The sequence below is a fragment of the Lissotriton helveticus genome, chromosome 3_1, assembly GCF_964261635.1.
Source record: "Lissotriton helveticus chromosome 3_1, aLisHel1.1, whole genome shotgun sequence".
Classification (NCBI taxonomy): domain Eukaryota; kingdom Metazoa; phylum Chordata; class Amphibia; order Caudata; family Salamandridae; genus Lissotriton; species Lissotriton helveticus.
In genome coordinates this window covers 480,721,289-480,748,079 of record NC_136061.1, presented here as the reverse complement: position 1 = coordinate 480,748,079, position 26,791 = coordinate 480,721,289, and the positions used below count along the sequence as shown (strand labels likewise).

The 26,791-nt window shown below is 43.3% G+C and overlaps 1 pseudogene; it reads right to left on the bottom strand.

The window, feature by feature from the left end:
• Positions 1–1,809: 1,809 nt before the first annotated feature.
• LOC144823208 (homeodomain-interacting protein kinase 2-like) overlaps positions 1,810–26,791 on the bottom strand; it is a 117,937-nt pseudogene continuing 92,955 nt past the window's right edge.

Below are 26,791 nucleotides of genomic sequence, written 5' to 3'. Positions count from 1 at the left end.
AAACAATATACTAGAGTTGTTTTTAGAAAATACTAGGGTAAATGTTCCTGCCTACGCTGATGATGCAGATGTCTCTGGTCATTTAAATATAAATAAAACAGAACCCTTGCCTTTAAATATTTATGTAACTCTACAATGCTAGCACTTAGCAACATCTTAGGGTCACCATTGACACTAAAATATCTGGAGATTACCTCTGCTGTCTCTATTAAAAATACAATTTAAATTGATTGCTCAAAATGCTAACCACCATGAATGGGAAAGGAGATAAATGGTCAACCTTTCATTTAAATTGGTAGGGACATATTGAAGCACTAAAAATACTACTTACCCTACAAATTCTTCACAATTTATCTATGATACTGAAGAACCGTAATAACCCACTTACAGGGTCTCGGCCGCGGGGGAACCGCCCAAATCTTTCATACGCTCCATACGTAGTAAAAGGAGACACAGGAGCATTTGTCTGCAGGAGGAACCCGGATTTATTTCAATAGCCCGGGCTATGGAACAGAGTCCAAAGCCAGTCAAAGACAAGACAGAGGAGGCTGCTACTTTACTCTGTAGCTTACAAGCCTTTTATACATTTCTCATACCATTCTTTTGGCTGTCAGTCCATTGTCCAATCAGGGCAGTGTTTGTAGTTGATAGCTTGATCAAGGCGATGCTTGTAGTTTGTGACCTGGTACACAGAGCATTGTCCACTCTGCTTTGATCAGGGCTCTTTCTTTCAGGTCATTGTTCAATTGCCTGATCAAAGCCTGGTCTTTCAAGTCATTTGTTTATTTACCCTGATTAGAGTCCAGCAGTCAGACCATTGTCTCGATAACCTGATCACTGTGTCAAGGATGTTTGATAAGGCTGGGAGCAGGAGAGGAAAAATGAATCATTCACTCGGGGTGAGGGCCATGTGGCTTTCTGATGAACTGAAGAGAACAGGGGGTTGGGCGGGTGACAGTTCCTGGGCAGAAATGCAGGCCTGCAAAAATGGATTTTTGTCGTGCTGATAGAATTTTCCTCGTACATCAGGAAACACGACCAGGTGGGTTCTGTGAAAGTGTTTGCCACGAGATGGCAATGCAAAAACCAACGGAGTCCTGTTAAAAATGATTGTTGATCGAAAAATTATTTTCCTCAAACCCTCCTTTTGCCATAGAGTGGCAAATACTTTAGGAAATGTCAATGTTCATAAGGCCATCTGTTTCTTGCTGGATCATTACCATCATATTGGTGTTGTGAATGTTTGATGGCGGAGGCTTGATGGTCTGCACACATATTGTACAGAGTACTGGCAGGCACTGAAAACACAAACAGCAGGAGACCAGGACAGCTACTCCTAATGCACTGGGTTCTGCAGGAGTCGGGGTAGGAGTCGTTAATGTAACAGGATGGAAGATCAGTAAGAGCCAACCAAGGATAGTTAGGAGGAGGGAGACAAACAGCGTCACCACGGTGACCATGAAGGATCTGCTATGTCTGAGACTGGCATCTTGTTTCTGGATACAGGTGTTTGGGAAGACGGCCATTGTGCTAAGCCAGGGACCCCTAGTGGCTGTCTGTGTTTGGTGGTTGTTTCACTGGATGCAGGGGCCGAGGGCCCTTATGGTTTACCTCTGTCTTACAAACAGCACTACTCTCAGCCTAGGAGGATCACAGCCCTACAGCCTATTGGCACTTGGCGAAGTCAAGGGCAAGCCTTCCCTCTGGAGCGTAAGTTGTATCTGTCGGAAGCAGGGACAGTATGGTCGGGAAACAATTGTCCTTGATGCTGTGTTAAGGGAGGGTTCCACCCTTCCTCTTAGTATGCTGTCACTCTCCGCTTCCGTAGATGTAGTATGCAGTCTGGCATCGCTGAATGGGACAAACGTCAGGACTGCTTCTGTAAAGAGTACAAAAGGTCTCAGTTAGACTGTACAGACAATCAGTTTTTATACCCAATGCTGTATAGACATATTAGTAGTATTGGACTGAATATCAATCACACTCTGTACTGTGTTTTCAACCATGCCCTCGTCTGCCACCCACCTAGCGGGACCTCCTACATACATTCCTTCCCTTTTTCTAAGAATAGTGTGAAATTATCAGGGAGTTCCAAGGAACATCATTGTGGGCAGTATTGTTTTACCTCACCGGCTGTTCGCCAGAGCCACATCCTGTTATCAGCTGTCTGCGGGCCTCTGGTATTGGTAATAAATCATTTACAAATACTTCCGTTCGTGTACGTTTTTCTCTACACCTTTGACATTTCAGTAATCATACTATTGCACATAAAGTAATACATGAAATGTACCTTATCTCATGGCTAAAACATAAAATACAAACATACTAGAATCTCAACTGCTATGCCCACCCTTCTTTGTGGACAGCAATATGTGAGGTTGTTGTTCTAAATGCTACTCCAGAGTTTTGACGCAGCATCAGAGAAGGATTGGCTGAGCAATATATTTATATATATGTTATTTCATTTAATTTCCAGCTAGAAATCGGATTATGTAATTGCTTGTAAGCAAACTTGAACACACGTTTATCTCCCTGAAATCTGTGTCCATAATAATGCGGGTTAGGTATTTAAAGTCCCTACAGAGCCGGCTCTGCCATTCATCCTATCAAAGTCGATACAACAAACACCATTCAGATGAGTAGTAGTGGTAACTCCTATTTGCCTGCAGTTCCACAATATGACCCTTTCGCAGCGCTCGGTGGCTCCGACATTGTGGAAAGGAAAAGCGCCACTTACTCATGCTTCCGATCACCTTTATTCAGTCAGGAAGAATGAGATAGATATATTTATTCAACATGTGTATATGGATGTTGCTTGTGGTATTTACGGCAGTGGTATGATAGTTCAGCGAATTACTGCATCGTTTCCTCTTTGCAGAAATAGGGTGCATGAGAAATCTGCCGGAGGGAAATGCAGGTGATTTGGCCGAGATGTTTTTCCCGTGACAGCCGCTGGTTTTGTCGGATGTCTGTCCATGGCGTGGGGGAGGGGGCAGACATATTAGGCGGGCGACACGAGCCCCGCAGGACATTATCGGAGAGAGAATGCAGCTTCAAGGAAGGCAGTAAAAATGCGAGATAACTTGTATAATTACCCCATTATCTATTTACAAGAATGGAGTCAATGAATTGTTCAAACTGTAAAGTAATTTGCGCAGCAATACAAACGCCCAGATGCAATTACTCCTGCCACGGAGCGCCTCGTAGATTAACTTAGCGCCAGTGAAAGAATGCAGACAGCCTCACCTCTGCCCGGGAAGGGCCTGCTGTCCGTGGAGTGAATGGCATAGAGCAGCCACTGGGCACCACACAAGCCCGACCTGGGCCCCTTCCCCTGGGAGAACCGTATAGTAGCATCACAGCACGCCGCAGGCAGTAACAAGCCGCCAGTCTTTTGGTGCCACCATCACCCTAGTAAATGCACAGGTATGTATAATTTACAAGTTAACATTAGCAACATTCAGAGAGGTCCTTTACCAGGCGCATGAAACCAGTGGAAACCCCTCATATATGTTCCCATTGACTATGACTAACTCACACCAGCAAAGCAATACTTTCCTAAAACCCTAATCTGTGATTTTAAAAACACAGGATTCTCACACATATGGACCGTAGAACTTCGAGTGTTTCGTTACCCAGTCTGTATTTGTATATTGCACGTTTTTAGGAATTTATTTGCACTGAAGCATGCATTTTGTGGCCCCCACCCACCCGAAAGTACAAATATAATCCACACACATATATCATGTAAAAGTGCACATTCCTGCAGCCTCATTGCTGGTCTGCAGTCTTTCACATAGTTTCACAGCCCAGCGAAACCCCGCCCACGCCCCGGCCCCAAATACTGTAGGATTTTGAAAACTTCGACGTAGAGGAGGGGGAGAAGGGGGCTGTGAGGTTGGGATCGTGTAAGGAAGTGCCGCCTTGTTCCTCAATTTGCTGCCCGTATGACCCCCTTAATTTTCTGTCATCAGGAACTATCTTGTGACCAAGGAAAATGGGGGGTGGCGGAAATTAATTGCACTTTTCAGGCTGCGCTTTCAATGGACAAAACAGATTTGGGTCAGCGTCTGGGATTGTAAAAACTACCTTGTTTTATGTGTGTGAGGGGGAGGGGGGTGGGGGCACCTAATTGTGCCTTAATGTGCAGACGCCGAAAGCAAACCCGCGACCTGCGCGAGAAACTTCATTATCACCCGAAGCATTGTTTTACTTTTCGATAAACCCCAAAAGTATTTACATTGTTATGTGTACTTCTGATGTGTTCTCTCTTGACCAACCACATTGGTTGTACTGAAGTTGCCAAAGCCTAATTAAAGGTGTTCCCCCTTTTTTATTACCCAACTCCTACGTCAGTAATTGGAAAGAGAATAAACAGTTAGGGTAGCCTATTTCCGGCCCAGAGAAGTTCCAAATCATTACCATCAGGTGAGTCAGCCCAATTGGTTTGCCGGAAATAACCAGTGAAGCAAATCCCAGAACGCACAAGTTTGTTCAACGACTACCCAGTGGTGCACATACCCTCAAAGATACAGTAGGAAGCATGCTTTGGTTTTGTTCAACCACCCATGTCTATAATTCTAGTCCAGAAAAGGTCCAATGGGGTAGATAATTCCAGATCACACGGATGGGTAACCCAGACATAAGCGTGCCCGGTACAATGTGCATCAAGGGGCCACTAACACTGCTGGTTTAAAGTATTTCTGCGCATTAAATGCTCCCCTCTTTCACCACTGTCCCTCCTATCTGGAAGTACAAGAGCATCTCCTGCACGCACGCACGCACAGGTGAACTGATGGGGGGGGCTTCTGGTGCACTCTGCTCCCGTTAATAGGGTGTCCACTTAACCCTATTTTACCTGCCTACTGGTATTTTAATGCAAATTGAGTAAACCAATTTAATGAAAATGATCAAATGCTGGCATTCCCCGCCCCTTTGAAATAAAAATTGAAAAAAAAAATACTAGAGTGTGGACGTTAGAATTCAGGGTCTCGCTACAAGTGTCTGGAGCCATTCAAGTAGGAGGTATGAGCCTGTTATTCATGTAAGGCCCTTAGGTTACAGGTTGCAGGTAGGAAACAGGATGGGGCTCTGAGAAGCCCTCACTGTAGTGGCAGTACCCGAGGAACCTAACTGCTCTAGCTGTAACTTAAGGCCTAATATGTGTCATCTTCTAGCATTTCCAGAACCTCAAAATAGGTACTTATGGCCAGTATTTGTCTCTGAGAAAAGGAGCCATAAAGTGGCCACTGTAACTCCGCGTTACTTTTCTTGGTGTATTTCACCCAAAATGAGGAAAACATTATGGCAGAAGGGCCATATTTAACATACATGGTATGGCCAGGGGTCCCTTCTGGAGGGAGCGGACACGCCGCCTCCAGCTGAGAGTCCTGTGTACATATACAACAACATAATTTCTTGAACTTACTACTGACCGGCATGCTTAAAAACAGATATCAGACAACAGCGGGTTTTTCAAAACTCACCTCGCTTGCTTGATTCTTTGCAAAAAATCAATATTCATACAGGACCATACAGAACAGACACCAGCGGGTTTTAAAATTTACCTCGCTTGCTTGGCTTTGGCAACAGTCAATATACATACACCAGCGGGTTTTTAAAATTGACCTTGCTTGCTTGGCTTTTGCGAAAGTCAATAACAGAATCATACAGACTTGGTGGATGATCAGTCCACTCTTACCTTACAGGGGTAGTTCTCTTCTGCAGACGTAGGGCTGTGTCCTGCTCCAGAAATTATTTGCTAGGGGACTCCAGCGAGAAGGCAGTCAAGTGGCCCAGACCGGGTGTGGTTCTGAAAATCTGGACCCTGTTGTTATCCCGATATCGAGGTCCAATACCCGTGTCACAAAATATCAACGTACCATGACAAATTTGGTGTCAACAGACCGATAATGATTAGGACATCATTCCTATGCATTTGCATAGGAATCGAAGGTTGCTAACACCCCTAAATCATAGTTTCCGTTCCGACCCTTTAAACTCCATTTTGTAAGCAGCATCCATCTTGTGCCTTGCCCTCATGATAAGTCAATTAAAGGTCGAGCTTGATCCAAAAGGACACGTCCACCTTCCCTGACTTCCCCCTGACCTGTCCCAACTGACTCCACTGCCTTCAGCCAGACCTGTTTGGGCAGCTCCTCGCCCTGTGGCCGAATACGATAGCATCAATGCATAACATTCCACAAACCATTCACTACATACAGACCATGCTTTCTGCAAACATGCACCTGTCCACGTTCCTTGTTTATGGCCAGTTTTATGACTAGGAGGTGCCTTTCTTTATTGGTGTTTCACCGATATCTGATGGGAGTTCCGGGCCTAACTGGGTAATCTATCACGAACTGGACATCTAAAATGTGGGCTTGCTTACATGACTTCGCTCTTTGTATTATTGTAGAAATATGTGTATAGCCATATCATAAACTCAAGAATTCTTGCTCGAAGCTATTATTTTTGTATATAAGGAGAAGGCTGGTTCTGTAAAAACGAACAGTCTCCCGAGAATATACTCCCCGTGTGGTGTACTTCTGGGACACGTGTTACTTGGTAGCTACCAATAAAACTTGATCTCTGACTGTGATTAGAAGACTCCGTGTTTCTGTGGTCCGGAACAAGGGTGTACTCAGAGGTCTTCGGGTGTTATCCCCTGGCACCAACGGGTTCCTAAAAACCCGTTACCTCAGTTGGCGCCCAACTCGGGGCGATATCAAGCGGCGACGGTCCAAGCCAGATGTTCGTGAGGAGCTTCGTGTGAAAATTCCGGAGGACGGCCAGCCACTTCAGCGACCCCTGTATGTCGACGTGGTTCTGAAGGTCTTTGCTGCGAGGTTCCCCGCGTCCCGACGGCTACGAAGGACTGCTGCCCTGACTATCGCCGTGTTTTGGACCCAGTGATCCTTGGTAGAGCGAAACGTCTAGCGACGTCACAGATCTTCAAATACTTCAGTTAAGTATAAGTGGAGCGTCTCCCAGTCCTTAGTTTGTCCTTAGTTTTTGGTATCCTTGAGAAACGCTTTGATTTGGTACTTGCAAGCCCCGAAGCCGAAGGACTCGTGTTTTCACGAGGAAATATCGTAACAGATAATCCTTTGAAGTTTGAAGCTAGACTAGTGAGCGAAGATGCCTGGTTTTAGCAGACTTGGAAACTTGTTTTGTCTTGGTTGTAGTAAGGACTCCCGATTAGAGGATTCTTGTCCGGTTCCTCCAATTGGAACTCCAACGTATGAGCTCTATGTAAAGCACGGCGTAGGTCCTATCGCATATAATGAAGTATGGATAAAATACACCCGCAAGGATGGTGTTTTAAAATGGCCCAATATGGTAGTTTTGACTCAGAAATTTTAGATAATTTAGAGGTCAAATTGTTCAAGAAGAAAGCCCGGCCGGCGATGTTTGACTCTTTCCGTTTATGGCGTAAAGAGGCCAAACAAAAGGAAATTAAATTAGAAAAGAAAAATAAGAGAGAAAGAGGTATTTCGGTAATGCAAGCCGCGATAAAATTTAAAGACAACGAAGAAGATCAAATGAGTGAGCAGTTGCACAGGCAACGTAAAATGGCAATAGATAAATGCTATCCTGTTTTACCATCTCTTCAGCAAGAGACAGTAAAGGAGCGCGAAAACGATCCATTAATGGCGCATTTGCTAAGTTCGCCACCACCCTATGTGCAAAATGCCACAGCACCTCTGCAACCTTTAGTTGCACCTCTGGTAGCTGTTATACCGGCTCCTTCACAGCACCCACCAGCTGCTCTTCAGCTGGCTTCTATTTCTCTGGTGCAGCCTCCTCAAGGCTCACCGATCACATCTACTTGTCCTCCTGTTTCTCCTACAACTTCGCCTAGCGCACCTTCCATTACTTCTGATACTCGTTCTACGAATGCTTCTGTTTCTGCTTTGCGTGACTCTGTTCTGCCACCAGTTATTCCTCCACTTTCACCTTCCGTCTGGCATAAAATGGCCAGCATTGTTACTAACATTCCTTCACCACTGTTTCGGTCGCCTAAAACGACCCCTAATACGGAACAAAGACAATTACGAAGCCAAATGCCTGATTATCAGGAGAGGGAATCATTGAATAAGTTAGCACGGAATTGGGCTATGGATACAGCGAGATATGATGTAGAGTCTGTCATGAACGTCTTCCGTCAATGGGATGAACCAACGCAAAGATACGTTTTTGAGCAGATGTGTGTTTTTCTGTGTGAGGATTTGGAAGATAATGGTCAAGAAAGCAACACTAGAGAATTGTGTAACGTACGATTTAAATTTGGGGAAGGTATGATCGTAGGTCCCGATGTTGAAAAAGCAGTTGAGATATTATTATCGTATCGAAGTACGGGTGGTAATTCTGGGTCATCATCTGAATGTGGTACATCTAGTAGGAAAAGAGCGAGACAGTACCCCATGAGAGAGGTTCCTCCGGTTTGGAGGGAAGGCGATGCAAACACAGTACCGCCAATTCTGCCTCATTTCCAGCGTGTATGGGTACATGTCCCCTGGAAAAGATCCGAAGTTTTAGCACTCAAGCAGACACTACCTGATCCTCGTAAAAACCCGACTGGGTATTATAAGGAGTTATCGCAAACTGCAAGCTCATGTATAATGAATTTAGCGGATATAGACATGCTGTTTGGGAACATTGTTCCCCATCCTTTATGGAGTAAAATTCGTCATACGAATCATGACCAAGAACTAGGTGACTCATGGGCAAACATTACCGCTACAGATGCTAGACAAATTGGTGGTTTTAAACCTGAGCCGTTAATAGCTGAACTTCCCGGTAGAATTATAGCGTACATGAAGACAATAATGCCTGAAGTACGCGTAAACTGGGATAAGCTCTCTGCGTGCAAGCAAAAGAAAGATGAGAATGTGTCTGACTTTTTCACGAGATTTGAGGAAACTTTCACCGACCATAGTGGTCAAGATATGGCTACCGAGGGTGGCCAAAGATTGTTTGTAGACAAATTCGTACATAATTTACTTCCTGAACTATGTAATAAACTAAAAGATTCAGAAAGTGCTTGGGCTGTCTCTACGTCAGCGCAGATTTTAGCAACAGCCCAGTACTATGAAAATAGGCGCAAAGAGGAGCTAGATAAGGCAGACAAAAAGACGAAAGATTTTAAAACTAAAGTTCTTCTCCAGCAGGCCTATCCACCTCGTACGGCTAGTCAGCCCAATTATCAGCAACAACAACAGTATTCGAGAAACACGCAAGGAAACGAGTTTTCCCATCAGCGTGTTCCGTATGGCCCGAATCAATGTGCGTATTGCAAGGAAGAGGGTCACTTCAAAAGTAATTGTCCGGCTCTTGCGCGACGCTTGAATGGTGTTTCAGGTGTAAGGGGAAGAGGTGTTCAACATGCCCCTAGAGGTAGGGGTCGTGGAAATTTCTCCCAGAACACAGTTTCTTTTCCGCCTCAGAATTCCATGAACAGCTTTGACCAACAGAATAATGCATTGTCTAGGTCAGCTCAGTACTATGCTGACGACTATTACACCGAACACGAAAATAAGGGTAACGATTGCTAGGACAGCCATGGACAAAGAGAGGGAGTTGTTTCAGTTCCAGTAGATCAGAATGGACCTTATGTTGAGGTAATTGCCTCAGGAGTGTCAGAGCCATTTCTGCTGGATACTGGTGCTACAAAAAGTTCTATTATGCACTCGAAACTTCCTGGCGCACCATGGTCTGGCGAAATGAATGTCTCAGTAGATTTCTCTGGCGCCCCTGTTAGAAACCCGATCTCTAGTCCTATATTACTTTCTGTTGGCCCATGCGAGTTGGAAGCACCCCTCATTCTTACAACAGGTTGCGGTGAAAATTTGTTAGGTTTGGATTTACTAAAGAGGTTGTATGCGACTCTATACTGTTCCCCCTTGGGAGTACAACTTACTTTAGGTAAGAAAGTCATTTCTCAAATGTATTTGTCAAAGGAAAATATTCCAGCTGAATTGTCATCACTCCCTGATATACTTTGGGCTAATGGTTCTAATGATGTCGGTCGTTTGGAGATAACACCATATGTCATAACTTTGAAAGCCAACGTTAGGTTGCCACGTATTCCTCAATACAAAATATCTAGCGAATGCGAAAAGGCGTTGTTGACGATCATTTATGATCTGATCGATAAAGATGTTATCGAGGAAACAACAGGAAATGTTTGTAACAGTCCAGTTTTGCCCGTCTTAAAACGCACTGATCCTTCACAACCGCCTGTATACAGATTCGTGATTGACCTCAGAGAAGTGAATAAGGTAGTTATCCCACAGTTTCCAGTTGTCCCCGACATTACTGCTTTATTGACAATGGTTCCAGCTTCAGCAGCTTGGTTCTCGGTGATTGACCTGAAGAACGCTTTCTTCAGCATCCCGATTGCTGAGGAGAGTAGAGACCTCTTCGGCTTCAATTTAGGAGGACGAAGCTTCCGCTTCAAGTGCGCTCCTCAAGGCTACTGCGAAAGCCCATCAATATTCAGGCAGGCCCTGAAAACACAACTGGACAATATTGTTCTGCCAGACTGGTCAACTCTGATTCAGTATGTAGACGATCTGCTGATCGCTGGAGACACTGAAGACATTTGCAAACATGCCACATTGTCATTATTGCGTCACTTATGTGACATGAAGCACAAAGTCTCTCTTTCCAAACTACAATTTTGCCGACAAGAAGTAACCTACTTAGGTCACATCTTGTTGAAGGAGGGGAGGAGACTGACACCAGAAAGAATACAGGCAATTGCAGAACTAAGTGCCCCAAGGACACAGAGAGAGGTTTGAGCCTTCTTGGGCATTACATCGTCCTGTAGACAATGGATACCGAATTTCTCACTACTAGCTAAACCCTTGCTGGCACTACTCTGCAAAGACACACCCAATCCTATGCCCTGGTCTGAAGATTGTCAGACGAGTTTCCACGAGTTGCGTGATGCATTATGTTCGGCTCCTGTGTTGGGAAACCCCAACTACAGTAAGCCTTTTACATTATATGTCCACGAAAAGGAAGGTTGTGCATTATCAGTCTTAACGCAACACTTTGGGGACAAACAGCGCCCATGCGCGTATTTTTCGGCAACTCTAGATCCTGTGGCTAAAGCCCTTCCAAGTTGTCTGAGAGCTACCGCCGCAGCAGCTGTCTGCATTCGACAGTCTGCTGGATTAGTCATGAATAATACTCTGATCGTTATGGTTCCGCATGCAGTAGACATTTTTCTAAATAGGACAAAGACACAACACCTCACTAGCGCTCGACTATCCAGTTACGAACTTACACTGCTAGCAAGTCACATCCACATAAAGAGGTGTGATACACTCAACCCCGCTACGCTACTTCCCATCCCGACAGAAACAGACACAGACAAGATTGATAAACATGACTGCTGCTTTAGGACAGAAGAAGAGACAAAAGGGAGAGTAGACATGCAATGATACTTTATGGGTTGATGGTTCATGTTTCAAGTTGCCGAATGGTGATACGACTACAGCATATGCCGTAACTACATTACACACCATTATAGAGACCGCGCGCATTTCCCACAATTCTGCACAAGCTGCAGAGCTGATTGCGCTTACTAGAGCATGTGTGTTGGCGAAAGGAAAGCGAGTGAATGTGTACACTGACAGCCAGTACGCCTTTGTACATGTATTTATATAGCGCAAATCACCAACACGGTATCTAAGCGCTTGCTTAGGGAACCCGTCCTGGTATTCCCCTGTGAGATACCCCGGCAGGGTATCCACAAGGTGAAAGCCAGGCATCCCGCCGCGAGGGGCCGTAGTGGAGATTAAGCAAGCTATTGCCCAGAGTCGCAGAGTGTGACCCCGTGAGTCGAGTAGGCACCGGAGCGAGAATTGTCGAGTCCGTGGAATTTTTGAGCCCGAGACCCGCCGAGGCGGGGAATCGAACCCTGGTCCACGGCCGATCTCAGCTTCCGGGTCTGCCGCCTCTAACCACTGAGCCACGCTTCTCCACTTTGGTGTGGCTCACAGTTTTGGGAGATTGTGGCGTGAACGTGGGTTCCTTACGTCACATGGTGCAAAGATACAACATGATCAGCTAGTTAATAAACTCCTTGAGTCACTGACCTTGCCACTACAAGTTGCCATCATGAAATGCAGTGCACACAAAAAGATTCAGGATGATGTTGGCCGCAGGAATGCATTTGCAGACGAGGTTGCGAAAGAAACTGCAAGGAACACAATGAGTCGAATGTATGTTGTGGGTCCCGCTAGATGGATTGCTGATGTGGGAATGTGTGAGGACACCATTGACAGCGTGAAATCGATACAAGCCGAGGCCACTGAGAATGAGGTGAATGAATGGAGAGAAAGCACAGGTAGATTAGATTCGAATGGTTGTTGGGTCGAACTATCAGAACACCAGCGATGGCTATTACCTAACGCATATGTACTTGCAGTAGTAACAATGGCTCATGGAATTGCACACATCAGTTCGAGAGGAATATGTAAACTATTGACCCCAGTATGGCAGAATAGTAACATCCCAAAATATGCAGAGAATGTGGTCAGAAACTGTATGGTATGTTTAAAGTACAATCCCAGTAGGGGAACCCCAACTCCAGCTGGTCATTTTGCGCCTCCAACGTATCCGTTCGAGGTTCTGCAGCTCGATTTCATCCACATGGAGAGGTGCAACAATCTGAAATATGTGCTTGTTGTTGTTTGCGCCTTTTCAAGGTGGGTGGAAGCGTACCCCCTTAAGGACAATACCGCCTTATCAACTGCCAAAGCCCTTGTCAAAGAGTTCTTCCCGAGGTTTGGTATGCCTAGAATTGTCTGGAGTGATAACGGAAGTGAATTCGTAGGATGCGTGATGAAGAGAGTGTGTGAGTGTCTAGGCATACACCAAAAATTCAACGCGGCAAATCACCCCCAATCAGCTGGATTAGTAGAGTGCTACAATGGCACATTAAAGCTGAAATTAGCCAAGATCCAAGCCAGTACAGGTCTTAAATGGCCTGACGCCCTGCCTCTAGCACTCCTGTCGACCAGAATGACTGTCCATTCCAGATTAGGACTTAGCCCCCACGAGATAGTGTTTGGCCGCCCAGCCAACGTCTGGGGCGTGCCAAGACCAAAGAAACTCAGTGAAATAGAACACCCCGTACTGCTTGACTACTTGTGCGAATTGACAACTAAATTGCGTGTTTTACACCAACAGGTTCACAGTTCCTCTCCGCCAGCCTCTGACGATCCAGGTCACACCATCGTACCCGGCACGTGGGTTTTGGTGCGGAACTTCCAGCGCACCAACAACGAACAACCGAGGTGGACCGGACCGCACCTGGTACTTCTTTCCACGAGATCTGCTGTTCGGGTGGAAGGCAAAAAGAACTGGGTACATGGGACCCATTGTAAACGGGTCCCTCTGCCCCTTCCATACGACCGGTGGGTCAACAAAGGACTTGCTGACTCAGAGACAGAATCCGTACCTCGCTTCATCCCTTTCAGCGATGCACGTTTGAAAGAGACTGGTTCCGAAAAGGAGAGTGATCATATTTTGCAAGGACTTGTGCCACCGTCTATGCAGTTAGACACTACCGAACCTGAGACATTGTTTGAAGACCACACCGTACCTGGGAAACGACGGTACAACCTAAGGTCTAGACAAAGAGACTAATAAAAATGCAAACTAATGTGAATTTCTTTTCCCCTAAGAACTATTTTTGATTTTTCAGCTCTCTCGTCCCAGGGAACTTGCTCATTTTTGATTTTCGAACCGCCATCCGGTTCTGCTGCTAGGGTCGCTGTTGAAGTCTGGGGAGTGCAACTGGGGAAGTTTTAGGTCCACGGTTCTGGTTGGTCCACGGGAGTTACCCCGGACTGAACAGAGCGCGCTCCCTGGCAGAATCAATCTACCACCGCGGGCAGCAACTAGAGGATGGAGTTTCCGAGGGTAGAGAGACCTATCAGACTCACGAACCTTGAAAGACAATTGTGTACGATACTGTCCAGAAGAAGATTTTTAATAATATGTGTTTTAATGTTATGTAGCATAGTTGTGTTTTTGACTGGTTATACTCTATTCGTATTTAAAGTTACCTTTTTGAATGACACCCAGCCACCACCTCCTCCTACTATTTCTCCACACTACTTTCACCCTCTACCTGAACACGAGTCTGCCCGAAGACTCGAATTTGTAAATAACTCTTTCATTCAACTCCTACACCAACACCAATCCATAATGAACACATCGAACTGTTGGATATGCGGACTCATGCCACACACGACCGATAAGGGGATCCCATACTTCATTCTGCCATTCAGTTACTATGGTTCTCTGTGGGCTTTCCAGACCATGTTCCTATTCGCCCTAGAACCATACCCGACCCGTTCCACTGAGAGCGATTCCAGTAACAAGGCACTAATTGCAGGGATAAGAAATATGAGTAGGGATATCAACACATATCTAACGATTCCCAAAGATGAACTCACTCCGTACGCCCGTTGGAACGTAACTAGACATGGGGTTTACCTGATCAAGAGCCAGGCAGCAAAGAAATCCCGCCCAGTTTGGATAGTACCCCACCGAGGTCACTTATGTTTACAAGGTATTGGTAGGGATCCCACGGCACAGTTATGAAAGAGCATTTGCACAGAAACATATGTGTTCGCTTCCCGAACCTCCCCTATACTCCTAGCAGCCAAAGGCACGTATTTCGTCTGCCACGACCAAGCCTACACATGGTTGCCCCCTGACTTCTCAGGTACATGTTTTATTTCATTTCTGCTGCCTCCCACCTACCCGGCCAGAGCAGATTACCATCGGACAAGGACAGCTAGGGGTGTCGTGAGTAAAGACGACACCGCAAGTCAGGAATTCGCTGACTTTGCAAAGGGTTTTCTGCCATTTTGGGGGCCTATGGTGAACAGCAGGAATATTCGTCAATTAGCAAGGATAGTTGAATCGCCGTGATTGAAACGGCCGAAGCCCTTGGCAATTTGACAACCGAGTTTCAGTCGGATCGACTTATGACCCTTCAGAACCGAGTTGCCCTAGATATCATACTCGCCGATCGTGGTGGTGTGTGTAGAGTCATCCAATTCAGTTGTTGCATTTTCATCCCTGATAACGCACCGACAGTGTACCAGGCCATCTCTAAACTACATGAAATATCTGGTTCCCTTCACGTTGAGAAAGGGGATTGGTCCTTGCTGGGGTGGTTCTGGGAACTGATCACCGGCTGGGGATGTAAAACACTGATCTTCATTGGGATGATATTAGCGCTTCTGTTTATGTTCTGCCTGTGTGTACAGTGCGCTCCTGCACTCTGTGGCCTCTGTGCTACTTCATGTGTACGGAAGCCTGTGTCAAGGGACGAACGGAGTAACAGAATGATGCTACAGCAGCATCTCCACGAATTTCTCCATACCGATTTGGACTCAGATTAACGTGAGTTATTGCCTTACATAAGGGCAAAAGGAGGGTCTGTGGTTCTGAAAATCTGGACCGTGTTGTTATCCCGATATCGAGGTCCAATACCCGTGTCACAAAATATCAACGTACCATGACAAATTTGGTGTCAACAGACCGATAATGATTAGGACATCATTCCTATGCATTTGCATAGGAATCGAAGGTTGCTAACACCCCTAAATCATAGTTTCCGTTCCGACCCTTTAAACTCCATTTTGTAAGCAGCATCCATCTTGTGCCTTGCCCTCATGATAAGTCAATTAAAGGTCGAGCTTGATCCAAAAGGACACGTCCACCTTCCCTGACTTCCCCCTGACCTGTCCCAACTGACTCCACTGCCTTCAGCCAGACCTGTTTGGGCAGCTCCTCGCCCTGTGGCCGAATACGATAGCATCAATGCATAACATTCCACAAACCATTCACTACATACAGACCATGCTTTCTGCAAACATGCACCTGTCCACGTTCCTTGTTTATGGCCAGTTTTATGACTAGGAGGTGCCTTTCTTTATTGGTGTTTCACCGATATCTGATGGGAGTTCCGGGCCTAACTGGGTAATCTATCACGAACTGGACATCTAAAATGTGGGCTTGCTTACATGACTTCGCTCTTTGTATTATTGTAGAAATATGTGTATAGCCATATCATAACCTCAAGAATTCTTCCGTCTCTCCCCACCCGTTACCTCACGGGTGGGGAGGAACAACGGGTGAGTCGTTCGGTCTACCGGAAAATAACAATAATCCTTGGGTAGGGCGCCTCTGTCAGAGGGTCTCCGTGCACCTCCTCAAGTCCACCGGGCCTGACCTCCGTACTCGTGGAGTCCCTATTCGGGCCGCCATTTGAAGAACCGTAATAACCCGCTTACAGGGTCTCGGCGGCGGGGGAACCGCCCAAATCTTCCATACCCTCCATACGTAGTAAAAGGAGACACAGGAGCCTTCGTCTGCAGGAGGAACCCAGATTTATTTCAATAGCCCGGGCTATGGAAAAGAGTCCAAAGCCAGTCAAAGACAAGACAGAGGAGGCTGCTGCTTTACTCTGTAGCTTAGAAGCCTTTTATACATTTCTCATACCATTCTTTTGGCTGTTAGTCCATTGTCCAATAAGGGCAGTGTTTGTAGTTGATAGCTTGATCAAGGCGATGCTTGTAGTTTGTGACCTGGTCAAGGCTTGGAACACAGAGCATTGTCCACTATATGCTTGTAGTTGGTGACCTGGTCAAGGGCTTGGTACACAGAGCATTGTCCACTCTGCTTTGATCAGGGCTCTTTCTTTCAGGTCATTGTTCAATTGCCTGATCAAAGCCTGGTCTTTCAAGTCCTTTGTTTATTTACCCTGATTAGAGTCCAGCAGTCAGACCATTGTTTAGATAACCTGATCACTGCGTCAAGGATGTTTTATCAGGGTGGGAGCAGGAGAGGAAAAATGAATCGTTCACTAGGGGTGAGGGCCATGTGGCTTTCTGATGAACTGAAGAGAACAGGGGGTTGGGCGGGTGACAGTTCCTGGCCAGAAATGCAGGCCTGCAAAAATGGATTTTTGTCGTGCTGATAGAATTTTCCTCGTACATCAGGAAAAACGACCAGGTGGGTTCTGTGAAAGTGTTTGCCACGAGATGGCAATGCAAAAACCAATGGAGTCCTGTTAAAAATTATTGTTGATCAAAAATTATTTTCCTTAATATCCTTAGGACTCCCCTCTACTTTCATTACCAAGCAATATAAATTAATGACTACATTTATTTGGAACATGAAACCTGCATGTCTTAGTGTTAAAACTTTACATATTCCTAAATGTGTAGGGGGAATTGGTTTACCTGATTTTAAGACATACCACATATTTTTTCTTTTTGAGAAAGCTCACTTTGGTTTCAAAATATTGATCCTTCTAACTCCCCCCCCCAATGGCTTACATTGGAAAAAAACGTACTACAGCCCTTTCCTTTTTCTGCTTTTTTTTAACAAGGGCCAACAGCAAATTTTGTCAAATTTCATCCACTATTGCAACCTCAAAAATGTCCCTTCAATCTTTTGATGAAAAATGTACTATTAACAGGGGGGAGGGGTTCAATGGGGGGGGGGGGAGTCAGGAGAAAGGGAAAAAAAATCCTCATATATAAATAAGTGTTTGATGCATAAAGGGATGGGTGGGTACAAGCATACATTAGATTCATGATTAATTCATATAAGCTTAAGGCCCTGTCATGGAACATTAATGGTATAGGGGAAAAAACAAAACAGAATAGAATTTGTGAATTTCCAAGAAATTCAGATGCTCAAATCATAATGTTACAGGAAACACATTTGGAAGCAGCGATATGCGATTCTTTCTTTAAGAAGTTTAGGTGGGTTCAAGATATAATTAGCTCCAGGCAATCAGGTACCACAAGGGGAGTTTCCATCATAATTCGAGCAAATAGAGGGATTAGCCTGAGAAGTTTTGAGACAGATCAATCGGGAAGATGGTTAATCGCAGAAGTATATATTCTAATTATCCCATACCATATACAATTGCAGTATACTATGGCCCAAATGAGGACAATCCAGTACCGCTGTCCAAACTCGAACTAGCATTATTTACGACAACTGGTCCTCTAATTCTAGGCGGCGATTTCAACCTGGTTTTTGATCAAAAATTAGACAGAACCTCTAGGGCTAAATACCAGGCTCCCTCAAAGTCACTCGCCATCTTAGATGCCTTAATGAACGACTTTACTCTAGTAGATGTCTGGAGGAAAAAGTATAGATCTCAACCAGGCTTCACTTTTTATAGTAAAAAATACAAGAACTATTCTAGAATAGATCACTTTTTAGTTGATCAACACCTTCTCAAGGATATCAACTACCTTTCCTTTACGCCTACAGGGTTATCAGACCACGCTGTTCTGGAATTGGCAATTGAACTAAATATAACCCCATTAAAACCAAGGTGGACATTGGAGAGATCACTTTTATTAGATAATCAGATAAAAGTAGAAGTAAAAGATAAAACACTAGAATTCTTTATAATAAACTTAGGATCCTCCTCCTCCCAGGTAGTATGGGAAACTTACAAGGCCTACCTGAGGGGTGTTTTGAGCTCTCTAATGTATCATAAGAGAAAGAGTATAAAAATAAAAAGAAGGGAAGACTTGGCAGCAATAACAAGAAAAGATCTTGAACTACAAAATGCCGTTTTAAAGAATTCCAGCAGAGCACATTTGCTAGAGAAGGAACTTTTTGACCTACAGCTTCAGTTAAAAGTGTCTGATGAGAGAATTCTCAAAGAAAAATGGGAGTCTAGTCGATTAAAAAACTTTGAGTATGGAGAAAAGTGTGGAGCCCTCCTCGCCTGGAAAGCTAGAGAAGAGAGAACTAGAAATAACATTAAAGTCTTATTACAAAGACAGGCAGGAGATCTGATAGAAACAGATTTAGAGATAAGAGAAGAAGCAAGGTCCTTTATGAGGAGTCTTTATACGGAAGACAAACATCCTAAGGGGGAAGATTTAGAATCCTGGTTGGTAACAAAACATCTGCCTCAAATGTCTGAAACCGATAAAGTATATCTGGAAAGTGAGATAACAGAAGGGGAAATTTTAGGTCAATTAAAGAAAATGAAAAAAGGGAAAGCTGCAGGGTCAGATGGGCTGCCAGTGGAGATCTATTCAGACAACAAAGATCAACTAATAGCTCCATTACGCGAACTCTTCAACCTTTTATTGATTCATGGTTATTCCACGCCTTCCTCCTGGGGAGAAGCCATCATAACGCTCATACCAAAACCAAATAAAGATTCAAAAAGAATAGAGTCCTATAGACCTATCTCATTGTTGAATACAGATATGAAGATCTACTCCAGTATCCTAGCCACTAGACTATCGTAGGTCATAAAATCTATAATTCACCCTGATCAGAGAGGCTTTATTCCAGGGAGACAGTTAAACGAATTAACATTTCAAGCAATAGGGGCAATAGACTACGCTAACGTTAAAAATCTCCCTTTGGCCCTGGTTGCCATAGATGCGGCCAAGGCCTTTGATCAGGTAAATTGGAAGTACCTATGGGCGACAATGGCGGCTTTTGGGTTCCCTCAAACATTTATAGAGGCAGTTAAATCCTTATATCACAATCCGAAGGCAAAGGTCTTAGTTAATGGAATTTTATCTGAGTGGTTCGACATATCTCGAGGTACCAGGCAGGGTTGTCCTTTGTCTCCCATTTTGTTTGACGTTTATATGGAGCCTTTTGTTTGTGGGATTAGAGAGGACAATATTATTCAACCATTCCAGCTTGGAAATCTGCCACTGAAGGTGGCGTTGTACGCTGATGACCTTCTTTTATACACCTCGGATCACTCGGTGGCTATTCCAAGGCTATTTCTTTTATCGGAAGAATTTGGGAGACTGTCTGGTTACCAGATAAATAAGGAGAAAACGGAGATTATGGGATGGAATAATAACACATATATATCGGGCGCAAAACAAAGCATGAGGTACTTGGGAATCCACCTAACTCAATCAATAAATGATATTACATCACTCAGTTGGCAAAAGGTGGTTAAAGATATCAATAAAACCTTAATAAGATGGGGGAATCTGCCACTAAACATATACGGTCGGGTTAACCTCATTAAAATGACAATCCTCCCAAAATTGACTTTTCTATTTAACAGCATCCCCTTATCATTTTCACTGAAAGACATTAATACTCTACAGGGTAAAATTGGATCTTTTATATGGGCCTGTAAGTCAACAAGAATTGCATGGAAGAAATTGAGGAGGGGTCTAAAAATAGGAGGGCTAGCCCTCCCCGATCTTTTGTCATACTGTCACGCATTTCACTTCAAAAACTTTAGGCTTTTTGCAAATGAGTTAGATGCATCATCACAGGGGCGCCTATTTCAAGCTTTATTAACTGATTTACCTCACGACCGTGATTATTTTTTATTTAAGTTTGGAGACCAGAATTTTTTTTTTTAAATTCGACTAAAAATCTTACAGACTGCACTAAAAAATTGGGGGTTCATTAGGAAAATATTTGATATTACTTATTACCATACACACTCCCCATTATGGGACTCTCCTGGCACTCCTCAATGCCTTCAGGACCAATTGTCACAACCCTTGAAAACAGCTGGGTTAAAAAAATGGGGGGATCTTTGGGCAGACTTGGGCCTTGTAAGTTGGAATACCTTAGTACAACTCACAGATGGACAGGTGACAAGGTTTAAATACTACCAATTATCCGCCTGGTGGTCCAGTCAAAATATGCAAAGGGAGAAAGATACAGATATTCTTGATGCAATTGGTAGAGAGGGGAAATGGGTAAAAGAGCTTTTATTCTGGTACAATTTGACGATTAAGGAAGAGGAGAGTAAAATGCATTCGGAGATAATAAAGTTATGGGGAAACTGTATATCTGAGCCACCTGAAGCGGTCAGCAAAGGATGGCTAGATTCCTTTTTTATTTCCCAGAGGTTAATTAAACCAGCCAATTTAAGACGCAACCACTTGTTTACGGCCTATAGAGTTTATTGGACACCGGCCAAGCTGCATAAGATCACACGAAACAACTATTACTGTCCCCGTTGTAATTATAACGCAGCTGATGATATCCATATCTTTTTGGAATGCCCACTTATTCAAGACTATTGGAAAGCGATTACGGATTTCGTGGGTGATGTACTTTCAACAACCATTATTTGTTCTCGCCGACTCATCTTTTTTGGTTTGTTGAAAGACTACAATATCAATAGTTTGGATACTCAGTTTATTTTTTACATAATAGCTATTGCAAGGAGACAAATTTGTATGGAGTGGAAGTCGGTGTCTCCTCCGAGATTTGCAGCATGCTTGAAATATATAATGGAAGTATGCAAAATGGATCTGGCTGGCACTAGTGCTAACACTGAGAATGTCTGGTCTAAATTGATGGTCTGGATAAATAGGTGAGCGGTCCTGTGATTATGCCAGAGGTTGTGTCGGTCCTGTCCTCTTCCAGGCCTAGGGTGCCTAAAATAGGCCTGGAGGAGTAGGATAAGGAAAGCAGCCTACCTCTGGGGATCCCTGTCTGCTATGATACTGTTTCCAGGGCGGACTCGAAAAACAACAGTATAAGAGGCAACAGTGGGGCCCACCTAGAGCACACATATTCTGGTGGCATATATGAGGACAAAAAAAAAAAAAAAAAAAAAAAACATTAATTCATCCTAAAAAGTTTTCCTGTGGTTTAATCCCAAACTAAAATTGAACAAACACTTGTTTCTGAAGCTCATGGATTAATGCTGGTATTTTTTATATCACTGATATTTGTCAAGGAAATGTCTTCTATCCATTTGACAAATTAAGCACTAAGGGCTTGATTAGGATGATGGCGGGACCAGCACCAACAGCCCGTCGGGAACGGTCCCACCACCATCGTAACACAGTTTACCGCCCGCCATATTACAATGGCAGGTGGCTAGATGGCGGTCAGAAAGACCGACCGCCACACATTCAACAGACTCAATGTGCCCATCGGTGCTTCGGAAACAGCCACAATCACTACAATGATGTAGGTGCCTGCAAGGCACAGCCATAGGGATTATATTGTCCCTACCCGCCGGGAGTTTTATGGCAGTTTACCCAGCACGAGAAGGCTGGAGGAAAGAGACATTGGGGGCCCCGGTGCCCCCCTTTGCGCCCTGGCCCTCAGAAATGGGACCTGGGGAGCACCTGTGGTGCCCCCCTAGATATCCCTACACCATGTGGCAGGCTCTGCATAGTGCCTCCCTCGTAGTGCAGAGATATGTGCAGTATCCCATTTTTGTACTGCAGTGTTTGCTGCAGCCAGCAGCATCTGCCGCAATGCAAAATATAGGCATTGCAACCTTCATGGAGGCAGTGGCATCCTAATGCCATATAGCGGGACTGCCGACATCCTATTGGGCAGTCCCACCTCCAATAGGATGGCGGTCTGGCGAAAGTATGACGCCATCCTAATCAGCCCCTAAGTACCATTTACCGTAATCTGAATTTCCTAAATATAAATAACACTGGAATACCATCCTTAATACTTATTCGGATTTATTACCTTCTGCTAAGTTATGTAATATGCAGTTCGATAAAGAACTGTTTAGCCAAACTGGACATATAGCTTCTAAAGTGTATAAAAGAAATTATGCTCATCCTTGCCCTTTAGCGATATAAGATAGCCTCTCTGGCTATCTTATATCGCTATTTATCTCTATTTCAATGTTTTTAGTCTCTGTTGGCATTTTAAAACTGCTACATCCGCAACATATAATGTACACTTGTCCTATTATTTTTAAAGTTGGTCTGAGGTTTGGAATATTAAGCAAATATTTAAAATCCGATTAATGGCATTGTTTCCTATATTAATCTACAAACCATATTCTTTTAAACCTGATTTTCTTATTTCTACTCTGATTAAATCAGTTACTTCAAATTGGTAGGATGTAAAACTATCACTGGTTAATGCTTGGTGGGAATGGATTTTTTTTCTGGGATGTGGACAATCTTCATTAATACATTCTTGTAAAGACTGCTTAGTTATCAGTCCAATTATGTGTGCAGGTTGGACTTACATACCAATACTTGTAACTCATTATAAAAGGACCTTTTATACTTTTCTCTGTAGCCCCTTTTGTTCTTATTTCTTTGTTTTATTTAATGATTGATGTGGTTCACTATATTGATGTAAGTTGATGTTCACATGTTTCTCATAGAATTCCTTTCATATTTCAATTCTCACAGTTACGGCAATGTATGTTTGTATAGTGTTCAATGTGTAATATACTGAAAAAGAATATGCTCGCCTATTAGGTAATGTTGGGATTGTCATGTGTTCATTTACTGAAGAGTTCCAGGTGTATTTTTGTCTTTCATACAGTATTGCACTCAGATCCTACCTCTGTCTTCCACTAACACCAGTTTACTGGTGCTATACTCAAGAAAGTTAGCTCTGCCTATGTTCTTATCTGTAACGGTTTAGACACTTTGAAAACTGCTGGGTAGTCACAAGATGTGTGTCATCTTTGTGAGATGTAGGCCACCAAATCCTCTGCTGGCCTGCCATCACTAGAGAAAAAGAGACATTCTAGAAGTTTCCATGTATGGTACTTAAAAGAAGATTAATACCTGCTATTCCAGGATCTAACTTTGCTTGTTAATTTTGAACTGCCAGTTTCTTTAATATGTATTTTGTCTATGAAATACTCTGTTAAGTGAACAGACACAGCCCTTGACTAGAGATCAAAACCTACAAAAATCCACTAGGACACTAGGAAGCTGCGCCCTGAAAAGGACTAAAAGAATGTATTTAATCAGAATCAACATGTCCTCAAAAAAACGTTTAACCCTGCCACTCCCAAGAAGTTGAATTTGTGAAGCAGTAAATAAAACATCAATGTTTCAAGTGCCTTTAGCGATTTACCTACATTCCAAATGCATTTTCATGTACCTGTCTGTTGATTCAGCTAAACCTGTTCACTGCTGAGTCTTGTTGGGTGTTTAGAAATTCCTCTGACCTCTTCACAACCTGGGGCCATGGCAGGACCAGAGAATGCCTATTTGCGAGGAAAGCATGGCCATGTCTTTGTCTGAGTGCACTAGGGGTGGATATGAGTGCAGGAAAGGAGGTGCGGTCTCATACCTATGGTAATGAGCACAGCTGCGTCTTGTTTGAGTTTATGTGTGGGATGGCCTGATAGCCTTTTGCAGTTACATCAACACCCAGGAGTCTAAGTGCAAGAGTTCATTTGCTCTTTTGGATTTCAATTTTGATTGAGTGCCTTACCACCTAAGATGCTTGTGACCTTACATTGTTGTATTTTTCAGTATATCTGTAATATTCAATAACGTTGCATAACATTGTGAAACAGTTCCTGAGTTCTCAAAGAAAAACAGCAGGAGGAAGAAAACAATGCCTCGAGTGTTATATATATATATATATATCTATATCTATATCTATGTCTATATCTATATCTATATATATATATATATATATATATTCACTGAAAAAACCATAGGTTTCACATCAGTTATAGTTAGGAATTAGCATTTAAAAAACCTATGAAATTCACTGAAAAAACCATAGGTTTGACACCAGTTATAGTTAGCTGGAAATTTTACTTGCATAAAACCAATGAAATTCCCACGTCATAGTTAGTTGGACTCACTATAACTTGCGCATGCAATGCACTGCTGATGACGTCACATATTACATAACTCATGACATGCTCAGTGACATCACTCATGACATCACTGATGACACCATCCAGTGAATGTGTGTATTTTTGAAAAATAATTATGTGTTATATGTGTATATGTAAAAGTTGATGGAAGAATAAATGTTTAAATAAGTGTTTACATGGATGTTTTTTTAAAAAGAAATTGATTGGTTAACTTGCTTATTAAGTGTATCTTAGTGAATACATATATTAGTGAGTATTTAAATATATGGATTAGTGTTTCACTTTGTGTATAAGTGGCTGCATGGGTTGGTGAGTAGCTACATGTGTAGGTATATGGGTTATTAGATGTTTTTCTTAGTATCAGTATGAGTGTTTGTATGGTTTGGTGGGGGTATTACTTAGCACATAGATGCATGAGTGACTGACTCTCTGTTTGTATGTGTTTTGAAGACAGCATATGTGCAGGACTGTATGGGTGGATGAGTGTATATATGTGTGTGTTAGTGACTGAATGACTGTCTCACTAGTGTCTTTATCAGTAACTACATATATCTTAATCTAATATATGTGAGTATTGATGTATATAAGTGAGTATATGTGAGAGTAAGAAATTGTAAGAGTTCCTGTTTAAATAAGTATGTGTTTCTATAAGTGATTGTTTAAGAGAGTAAGTATGTGTAAGTTTCCTTAGAAGTAAGGTGGTTGTGTGTATATAGCTGTATATGCAAATAAATGGATGTTCAATAGTTTATTTGCATGTGTGAGTATGTGTGAGAGTATCTTTTGGATGACTGTCGGTGTGTAACAGGATGTATAGGTGTATCACTACATATGATGAGTGAGTATATGTATGAGTGACTATATAGAACTGTTGGTCAATGAGTGGATGTGTATATAGATGGTGGAATTATTGAATTGGTTGTTGTAACTGTTATGGGTATCTCAATTTTTTTGAAAATTTAAGTTTCTATTTTTGAATATGTGTTTTAAGGGTTACATTACAGTGAAAAGAGGTCTGTCACTCTGTCACAAGGATGGTGTCATCAGTGATGTCATGAGTGATGTCACTGACCATGTCATGAGTGATGTAATATGTGACGTCATCAGCAGTGCATTGCACGCGCAAGTTATAGTGAGTCCAACTAACTATAACGTGGGAATTTCATTGGTTTTATGCGAGTAAAATTTCCAGCTAACTATAACTGGTGTCAAACCTATGGGTTTTTCAGTGAATTTCATAGGTTTTTTAAATGCTAATTCCTAACTATAACTGATGTGAAACCTATGGTTTTTTCAGTGAATTTCATAGGTTTTTTTATTAGCAAATCTCTATAGGTATGAAATGCAATATTTTTTATAATGAATTTTATATTTTATAATTATGTAATACTATTTTTTTTATGTTTATTTATCTTTATTTTTTATTTTTGTGCCCCGGAGCGCTCCCGGGGCGCGTACCGATGCGCTCACCGGTGAGCGCAGTGTTACGGCGTGCCCCAGGGCTTGTACCGGTGAGCGTCCCGTTAGCGCTATTGCCGTGAACGAAAACAACATCGTGACGTATCGCGTAGCCGCGTGATGCGTCATATGACGCACGGCGTAACCGCACCCGGAAGCACCCGACCGCATACGATCACGCAACGTAAGCACCGGGGCGCGTAGCGTAAGCGCGTCGGGTCATGTGATCTGAAAATAACACTTTTCATTGGTTCAGATCAGTTTTGGTTTCCAAATGATGAAAGCCCGGATCATGTGACTTGAAAATAACACTTTTCAGTGGTTCAGAACAGTTTTGTTTTCCAAATGATCAAAGCCCCCACCTTCTTTCCTCATTCTCACTTTGTTATTTGAGTGAGGAAGACCTGCTTTTTCCTTACAGAGATGGCTACAGTCATATCGGCAGCTGGAGCATCTGCCCCACCACCACCACCATCAAAAAGACCACCAGAAGATCACATTGGTGGTCAAGAAGAAGAGCAGGAGGATGATGAAGAGGAGGAACAGACAAGGCACTTCCTGTCTGAAGATAATCCCCCATACAAACCAAAAGAGCACTTCATATAGGAGTTTTACAAAATCCCAAGGGGTTTCAAAAAAGTCAAAGCTGCGAAGGTGACTTGTCTGATCTGTGGTGCTGAGCTGTCCAGGGGG